The sequence below is a fragment of the Papaver somniferum genome, chromosome 2 (assembly GCF_003573695.1).
Source record: "Papaver somniferum cultivar HN1 chromosome 2, ASM357369v1, whole genome shotgun sequence".
Classification (NCBI taxonomy): domain Eukaryota; kingdom Viridiplantae; phylum Streptophyta; class Magnoliopsida; order Ranunculales; family Papaveraceae; genus Papaver; species Papaver somniferum.
Genome location: NC_039359.1, coordinates 199,703,785 through 199,713,728, shown reverse-complemented (window position 1 = coordinate 199,713,728; position 9,944 = coordinate 199,703,785). Strand labels below are relative to the sequence as shown.

The following is a 9,944-nucleotide window of genomic DNA, read 5'->3' as shown; positions in this document are numbered from 1 at the left end:
ATTTTATTTTTTTCCTGTCACCATCTAGTGCATACCCCGCAACAATGCACTGTTATGTGCTAAGCAGGGGACTTAATGTTGATGGTGGTTTTTAGCTTAGGGTGAAAACCGTAAAAGTCTGTCTACCTAACCCGGCATCAGAAGTAGTAGAACTTGATATATCTATATTTCACAAGGAATTTAGAGAATATATCAGAATCTGATGAGTGCCTATGTCTCTCTTCACATTATATTGAAACTCAAGCTCCTAGATGAATCGTTCACAAGTATAGAGCCTAATGAGTATTTAATCTCCTAGTTGCATTGCTCACTAATGTCGGAGCGTGCCTAGTGTTTTCCTATGCTATGTTCTCAGCTGAACTCTTAATATTGACATGACATGACGATTAACATTCACTCGCAACGGAGTAGCATAAATCTCCCCAGGTGTCAATATTGAGACATGCATGAAAACACTCACATAGGCTACATTACCCTGTGACAAAGAGATCAGCGTGTTTACTCACCTTTTAATTGAAAGTTAGCGCGATCGAACACGTTTAAATTCCTTAAGGGAAATCTAGATTGTCTATATCAGTCTTAAAAAATGATCAAGGCCGCACGATTTGGCCATACATTTCAATAGGCCTAGTCTACTCCTAGTGGAACTAGGCGGTCACTAGGATGACCGCTTGCGGGCCCACTAATGTCCCAGCTGGTCGGACTCCACCTAGCACACTCTAACATCATCGAACGCTAAACCCAAACATGGGTGATCGCGCTGTTGAAAAAGAGCTCGAACAAGCCAAGACCGACCATGACGGTCTCAAATTCATCACATCCGTCCAACTTAGATATCCTAGTGGGACGGTCTAGATTTTCCCTCGAATGATCAAAAGGGTACTGGCGTGTTCACCAGCGACCCAACTACATCCTTGCTCGATCGAATTTCCCACGGAAAACCAAGAGTGCGTTGAATCGCTCCCCCAAAGTAGGGTAAACGCGCTGTTTTGGAAACCCTAAGTTGCGTTGTGGCAACACGTTACTGTCGCAAAGCGATCACAACCATCCATCTTCTCCGGACAAATCAAGCGGATTAAACTTAATTTCAAGAGGCCCCGAATATATCAGGGTGCTCACTGACAACCCACCTTTGCACATGGCCGATCGACCTGCTCAAACTAGCGCCCAACGCTTTCAATCGATCACCCAAAGATTGGACGAATAACTGGGAGCACTTGGTAAACGATTTTAGTATGAGTTACATTCCAAAAGTTTCGTATGGATGTCTAGCATAACATAATAAAAAATAATATCAATCGGAGTAACGAGCTAAAAGATACAACTTAAAAGGCGAGCTAGGTCATGGCTGAAAACTGACAGAATTCCTCCTGAATTCTTCCTGAGTTTTTACTGTCGGGATGTTTTCACCTCCTAAACGATCTCAAAACCTAAATATTCCCTCGTAGGAAGATAGGAAATTCTGTTCTGATCAGAATGGAGGGGCGAATCGTCAAAATCCAAATTCGTATGAGAATTCTACAACGTTTTTAGTGAGGGTCTCACATCTGAATTTTCCGATTACCAAATTTCATGAATTAGCACAAACTTCTGAAAATCATATCAACCATCCAACTTGGCTAGCCAACTTCAAAGGTTTAAATTTAATTTGGTCAAACCAATAAGATGTCAAAATGGCTACAAGCCACCATTCTCCTATAGGGACCGATCACCACATCTTTAATGTACATGGATAGCTCTTGGCAGCTACTCGCACATGACCACCCGCCACCTAGCTTGCGCGTGATTGGTCAGAATAACTAGGTCTTTCAAACAAGACCCATTCAGCAGCCTGCTGCATATTTTCCACGAAAATACTCGAGACATCCAACATATCACAAACTGGGGGATGCTCACTGGGGTGTTGGTATGGCGGTTTACAGCGTGCGACGTGCAACGCGCCCATTACGAGAACGTGTCAGGGAAGAACGGACGGTTAACATCAATGAGATAGTGGGTGAAGGCGTGACCAGTTTCCCCTCATAATGGAAACGTGGTGATCACCACTTTTTATACAACTCCATTTCTCCACTGCTTAATCACCTTCATTTCTTGCGAGATCAGGGTGTGCTCGAACATGACTTGTATAAATAGGATTTCAACCTATTTCGACAAAACACAAGTGTTATCAACACAAGTATCCAAAAAACACCAAGAACTGATAGCTTACATTCTGCAAGCCAGTTCCATATTATGATACAAGTCATAAAACAACCACACCATTGTAATTCAACATTCTGATCTCAACACCTTTTTCGCTTCCCTCCCTAAGATCAAACCTTCTCCTTCACTTTGTGACCGAATTGAATTTGGAACGACCATTTCTTGGTTTAGGCCAGAGTCTTACAGATTGATCTCTCGAATCCAAAAGTACTCATGTGCAGTATATTTCTTTAGGGTTTGAATTCGTTTCTCATCAACACACCCAAATTTACCAAAACCAGCAGAATCAGTTTTTGCCCTCAAACACCAATGGCCGTAGATAATAAATATGATTGCTTGGGAAATTTCCAAATGATTGATTTGAAACAAAAATTGTTCTTAACCAAAATAATTAAGGATCTAAAAGCATCCATTGCTTGAATCATATTTCGAGATATTTATCAAGACAAGCTTGACTCAAAATTTCTTCTTTGCAATATTGAATCTACTAAACCATAAAACATAGTCTCATAAGATAGACTGGTAAATACCATGAGTAAATAGAATGATTCAGTCTTCACATACCTCTTGAAAATGCGGGGGTCTAACAACCACACCCAACAATTTGTTTGGCAATCTGAGAGGACTTACTCTAATATACTTTCTAGAGAATCAACTAGACAGTCAGACTCAATCTAGAGAAAAGTATATCAAAGAGTTTCATATATCTAATTCTTAATTGAATCCGCAATCAGCATATAGAAATTCGCGAGCCCGATTGAATATAAGAGGAGTAACTTGAATGGTACCAAAGACCAATGTTCAAGGATCAATCAATTTCAATCAACAACCAAAGGTTGGATTTCCTAATTGATCGATTCAACACACAACCTGTAATATTTCAATTATATAACAAAATATAATGCGGAAAATAAATAACACACACACCAGAATTTTGTTAACGAGGAAAACCGAAAATGCAGAAAAAACCTGGGACCTAGTCCAGTTTGAACACCACACTGTATTAAGCCATTACATACACTAGCCTACTACCAATGAACTTCAGACTGTACTGTAGTTGAACCCTAATCAATCTCACACTGATTCAAGGTACAGTTGTGTTCTTTACGTCTCTGATCCCAGCAGGATACTACACACTGGATTTCCTTAGCCGATCTCACCTACAACTAAGAGTTTCTACGACCCAAAGTCTAAGACTTGACAAACAAATTTGTCTCCCATAGAAAAGTCTATAGATTGAATAAATCTGTCTCCCACGGAAATACCCAAGAGTTTTTGTTCTGTCTTTTGATGTATCAAGGTGAACAGGAACCAATTGATAAATCGGTCTTATATTCCCGAAGAAAAACCTAGTATTATCAATGACCTCACAATAATCTAAATCATATGATGGGGAAACTAGATATTATGGAATCAAAAACGATGAGACGAAGATGTTTGTGATCACGTTTTATCTTGCCTATCGGAGAAATTAATCTCAAGCAAATCTTAGAGAAGATAGTACTCATATGATAGAATCGGGAAAGATCAGAACACACAACTACAAGAGAAATAGTTGGGTCTGGCTTCACAATCCTAATGAAGTCTTTCAAGTCGTTAACCTACAAGGTCTCGATAAAAACCTAAGGTTAAAGGAGAATCGACTCTAGCATATGCAAGTAGTAACACACGGGAGGTGTCGGGATTAGGTTTCCCAGTTGCTAGAGTTCTCCTTTATATAATTTTCAAATCAGGGTTTGTAATCTAAGTTACCTTGGTAACAAAGCATTCAGTATTCACCGTTAGATGAAAAACCTGATTCAACCAAGCTAATATATTTCAACCGTTAGATCGAACTTAGCTTGTTACACACAAATGAAATGTACCCTCGTTTAGGTTTATGTAACCGTACGCAAACATGTACACCATGTTGGCTCAACAATAGTTAACCGAAGTTAGCCATATGATTAACTTTTATATCAACCTTATTCATCTTAACCATAAATAGTTCAAATGACTAAAATGAAACTAGTAAAAGGGTCGTTCAATTAATATATTCTCATATAAGTATACAAGAACACAACTGAAGCAAAATCAGTTTGATTCACTCATATCAATTCATGAACATTATAGCCACGGTTTGTAAGAATTGCATTCCTTATTATATACATGTTTAAGTTCATATACACAACCGATTTTAGAATGTAACTCACTCAAGTATGCAAACGGGTACGCCTACTTAAGTAGCCGGACCGAGTTTGGTTACGCCAGTACGTGTACGGGTGCGCATACTACTACACTCTTCCAAACTCCAGCAGAAATTCACGAAGCTGAACTTTCCACCAGTATGCGTACGGGCACGTGATAGACACATTTTTTGTGTCTAAATTGTCCTAAATTTCTGTATTGTTGGAACTCCATTTTTGTACTAATATTGTGTTTTTATGTATTTTTAGATATTTTTGGAAATAAACATTTTTGGAAAATTTGGCTCGAGAAAGTGCTTTTTGGACCTTCTGAGAAAATTACTAAAGTCACCCTCACTTTGGATAAGGGGCACCTCAGTTGGGCACCTGCTATTCGCACCCTCGGTTTGGTTAGGGGGGACACCATCTTCATCGTTTCAAAATTCCATTTTTGGAGGGAAAATATTGCAGTTGGCCGCGTACTTTTTTGTTGGATTTTTAGAGGAGTTTTAATTAGACTCAACCATTGGTTTCGATCGGGATGAACGTGATATGCCCAAACAATACTGGTATGGGTGTTCAAATGAGTTTACTTGGGTTGGATAATCGTTGGGAAGAAAACAGGGGGGGTACGTATGTAGTTGATAATCACGGGATGACAACGAGTTTGGACGTGTTCTGCACGCGTTTGGTTGCTGCAGAGACGTGATGAAGTTAAAAAAGGATAATATGCACGTAATTAACAGTTGCAGATGCGTGCCAAAGGCAAAAAGGAAAGAAAAATATTCCGAGTTAATGCCGAGTAATGGAGAAGATTTTGAAGTAACGAGGTGTTATTCTTGGATCTGTTGAGTATAAATAAGGGTCTGGAGTAGCAGAGAAGGGATACAGAAGGTTAGGGAGTAATACAGTGAGGATTGATCGAGTTGCAGAGAACGATCTTTCTGGATGCTGCTGTGAAGAACACGAAGAACATCGACTCCTGAAGACAGTCGTTGTTGCTACAGTGACAGTGACACATATACATTATCGTTTTTCTGTAACAGTAGTTTGTAACAAATAAAAGTGTTACAAACTCGGTTTTAATCAATTTTAATCCCTTTTCATCAATTGTAAACCACTTTTGAGCATGAATAAATTCTTTGAGAGGTCTTTCAACATGATGAGCGGTAAACTACCCGGTGACCAAGGCAACGGAGGAAACTATTTTCTTATGCGTGATTGGTAATGTTCTTTTATAATTTCAATTATTATTAATTTAATTTAATTCACTGAGATCACTTTAATATATGTTTTTTTTATAAGATGAAAATGGTTTTCTTAATTAGTTGCGAATCAATTTGATATCTTATGCTTAGAAATAATTCTTTGATAATTCATGCTTAGGGATTACAATAATGTTTGGAAGTTTACAGATATTAGTGAGTTAATGTGAAAAAGAGCTTAATAATAATTCTTGAAATAATTTTTATCAACCAATCATTTAAAGGAATAGTGGAATCCGGAGTCTTGGTCTAGTTTTAAAATCTTGATTTCACTTTATTTGAGTTTATCTTTGTTTAGACTAAAAATTTAGTTTAAAAATCGAACCTTCACAAGTCTTAAGAACCTATTTTCTACAAAAAATTTGAAAATCCATCAATCTTGGCGTCGCCGACGCGGACTTGTCTTTAGGCTAGAGTTTTTAGATTTATTTTTTTTAGGTTTTTATCTTTTATAATTTTTTTATTTGTTCTATTTTACGTTTTTGGGTATTTGTCTTTTTATTAGAGATTCTTGGATTTTGTAGCGAAATAAAAAGGAGTTTCCAAAGCTTTTGATGACCACTTAAAGATTTGGAGTCAAAAGACAAAGCGAAAAGAACGAAGAAAAAAATCAAAAAGAAAAAGGAGAGAACTTTATTAGATTTTGTTTTTATCTTTTAGATTTTTTATAGCTTTTAGAAATTGTATTAAGATATTCTCTGTAATTTTCTTTTTATTTTGGACTTTACTTTTTGGAATTTTGACTTTGGACTTGGTCATTCTTTTATTTTTAAACCCTATGGAAGGGTTGTATATAAGTATTAAACTGTTTGCAGAGAAGGACAACAATTACGATATTGTCTCGGCCCCTCGGGTTCGTACATGACATAGGAGTCGTGGCCCGAGTCGACTATAACGGTTCATCCCCCGTCTGGAACGGGAGGTAAGTTTATCTGAACACCCGCGAATCCCCTGTCAGCGGGTTTATTGTCTTCCTTCGTATGCATATATGTTAAGTAACTGAACACAGATTTATTTTCTAGTAAAGGGCAAGGACTGGCCATACAAGATAAGGGTTCGGATTTCATCACCGTTCTCTTCTTGCCCGCTGTAGGAAAACGAAACCAATCGCGAACCCAAGGGTAACGAGCTTAATAGGAAAGTCGTTCAAAATATATTGGTTGATATTTTAAGCATACTTTGAAGTTTATGATGGTTAATGTAAGTTTAGTGTGCCGCCTTGTAACCCAAGTGAATGTTTTGCCAGTGAGGCTTGGGTGTCAAAGCTCCATTGAGCTTCTATTGTCTCTATTCAACTTACTTTAATTCAGATTGATTCCATATCGATTTTCTTAAATTGTAACGAATTCCCTTTCGAAGGATTAGAAGCTGGTCTAGAAACAATCTATGTGGAGCCATCATGCTTTTTGTTTGCTAGAAATCAATAGGTTTGTTTTGGTGGAGTCAGCCTTGTTTGTGTTTGCATAGAACTTCCCTTCCTTTTAGGATTGTTCTTTTTAATTTTGGATGTCCAGTGTATTCCCGAGGTTATTAGAGAGCGGGTTTGGAAAAGAGACACTCTAGGTCGATTGATTAGTGAAAAACCTAGTAGTTCTTCTTGTGAAGGCGAGGATCTCGAAGACTCTTCTTTTGAGAGCCCTTTTTTCAGAAACTTAAGCTTTGAAAACTTGACACTTAGTGAATAAAGTACTCCTAGTCCTTTGGTAGTGCCGGAAATGGCAACTTTGAAAGCTTTGTTAAACCCAACTAGGACCTGTCATCCGTCATGTATCAAGTTAGCTGAAACTGAGGCAAATTATGAACTGAAACCTGGGACCCTGCAGATGCTCCCAATATTTTTAGGGAAAGAAAATGAAAAACCCTATTTTCATGTTAGGGAATTTGAGGAAGTTTGTAGTACTCTGAAAATTAAAAACCTAGATTATGATGCTTTGAAACTTAGCTTATTCCCTTTCTCCCTGAGAGATAAAGCCAAATCTTGGATATATCGTTTGCCTTCTGAGTCAATTGAAACCTATGAAAAACTTATATCTGCCTTTTTACAAAAGTTTTCCCCTAGGCACAAAACATCGTCTATCAGGACACAAATCTGTACTTTTGCTCAACAAGAGGGAGAATCTTTATATAGGTACTTGGAAAGGTTCAATGACTTAATAGCTCAATGTCCTCATCATGGTTTAGAAAAGGTTAGGGTAGTTTAGATTATTCGACAACAACCATGATTGAGTCCTTATGCACGGGTGGGTTTGAGAATAAAACTGTTGATGATGCGATGACATTTTTGAATGAAATCGCCGATAATATCCAACAATGTTTGCAGAGAAGGACGGAAATTACGATATTGCCTCGGCCCCTCGGATTCGTACATGACATAGGAGTCGTGGCCCGAGTCGACTACAACGGTTCATCCCCCGTCTGGAACGGGAGGTAAGTTTATCTGAACACCCGCGAATCCCCTGTCAGCGGGTTTACTGTCTTCCTTCGTATGCATATATGTTGAGGAACTGAACACAGATTTATTTTCTAGTAAAGGGCAAGGACTAGCCATACAAGATAAGGGTTCGGATTTCATCACCGTTCTCTTCTTGCCCGCTATAGGAAAACGAAACCAATCGCGAACCCAAGCTTAAAATACTGACTAGAACGATACCTATACGGTAACGAGCTTAAAAGGAAAGTCGTTCAAAAAGTATTGGTTGCTCTTTTAAGCATACTTTGAAGTTCATGATGGTTAATGTAAGTTGAGCGTGCCGCCTTGTAACCCAAGTGAATGTTTTGCCAGTGAGGCCTGGGTGTCAAAGCTCCATTGAGCTTCCCTTGTCTCTATTCAACTTACTTTAAGTCAGATTGATTCCAGAGGGATTTTCTTAAATTGTAACGAATTCCTTTTCGAAGAATTAGAAGCTGGTCTAGAAACAATCTAAGTGGAGCCATCATGCTTTTTGTTTGCTAGAAATCAGTAGGTTTGTTGTGGTGGAGTCATCCTTGTTTATGTTTTCATGGAACTTCCCTTCCTTTTAGGACTTTTCTTTTTAATTTTGTCTGTCTAGTGTATGCCCGAGGTTATTAGAGAGAGGGTTTGCAAAAAAGACACTCTAGGTCGATTGATTAGTGAAAAACCTAGTAGTTCTTCTTGTGAAGGCGGGGAGCTCAAAGACTCTTCTTTTGAGAGCCCTGTTTTCAGAAACTTCAGCTTTGAAAACTTGACACTTAGTGAAGAAAGTACTCCTAGTCCTTTGGTAGTTCCAGAAATGGAAACTTTGAAAGCTTTATTAAACCCAACTAGGACCTCTCGTCCGTCATGTATCAAGTTAGCTGAAACTGAGGAAAATTATGAACTGAAACCTGGGACCCTGCAGATGCTCCCAATCTTTTTAGGGAAAGAAAATGAAAACCCCTATTTTCATGTTAGGAAATTTGAGGAAGTTTGTAGTACACTGAAAATTAAAAACCTAGATGATAATGCTTTGAAAATTAGGTTATTCCCTTTCTCCTTGAGAGATAAAGCCAAATCTTGGCTATATAGTTTGCCTTCTGAGTCAATTGAAACCTATGAATAACTTACATCTGCCTTTTTATAGAAGTTTTTCCCTAGGCACAAAACATCGTCTATTAGTACACAAATATGTACTTTTGCTCAACAAGAAGGAGAATCTTTATATAGGCACTTGGAAAGGTTCAATGACTTAATAGCTCAATGTCCTCATCATGGTTTAGAAAAGGTTAGGCTAGTTCAGATCCTCTACGAGGGTTTAGATTATTCGATAACAACCATGATTGAGTCCTTATGCACAGGTGGTTTTGAGAATAAAGTTGTTGATGATGCGATGACATTTTTGAATTAAATATCCGATAAGACCCAACAATGGGAAAATAGTAAGGAACCCCAAAAAACAATTCTTCTAAGTAGAGGAAATGTCAATAGGGTAGAAGGATATTATGAGTCATATGCTAAAATAGTAGCCATAGCCAAAAGGTTAGAAGCCTTAGAATTAGGTCATTCTAGTGGTAGTGGTGGTAGAATAGAGCCTTTTTGGGAAGGTCATATTGTTGAAGAGCAGGACAATGCTCTTTATAACAACACTAGATTTGATAACCGTTAGAAGTTTGACCCATATTAAGAAACCTATAACCCTGGATGGAGAAACCATCCAAACCTTTCTTGGTCTAAGGGACAGAATCAAGGTTAGTCTAGTAACGCTCAGGTTCCCCCCAGGTTTTGACTATACTAAGAATCTTTCAGCTCCGGCACAGTTTCAGAACTCTTCAGATAATAAGATCATGAGTTTAGAAGAGTCTCTTGCTTTGTTAA

General features: G+C 38.1%; 1 pseudogene; it reads right to left on the bottom strand.

Annotated features, from left to right (window-relative positions):
* Window positions 1-9,247: 9,247 nt before the first annotated feature.
* On the bottom strand, window positions 9,248-9,347 carry LOC113354750 (annotated as a pseudogene).
* Window positions 9,348-9,944: the final 597 nt, after the last annotated feature.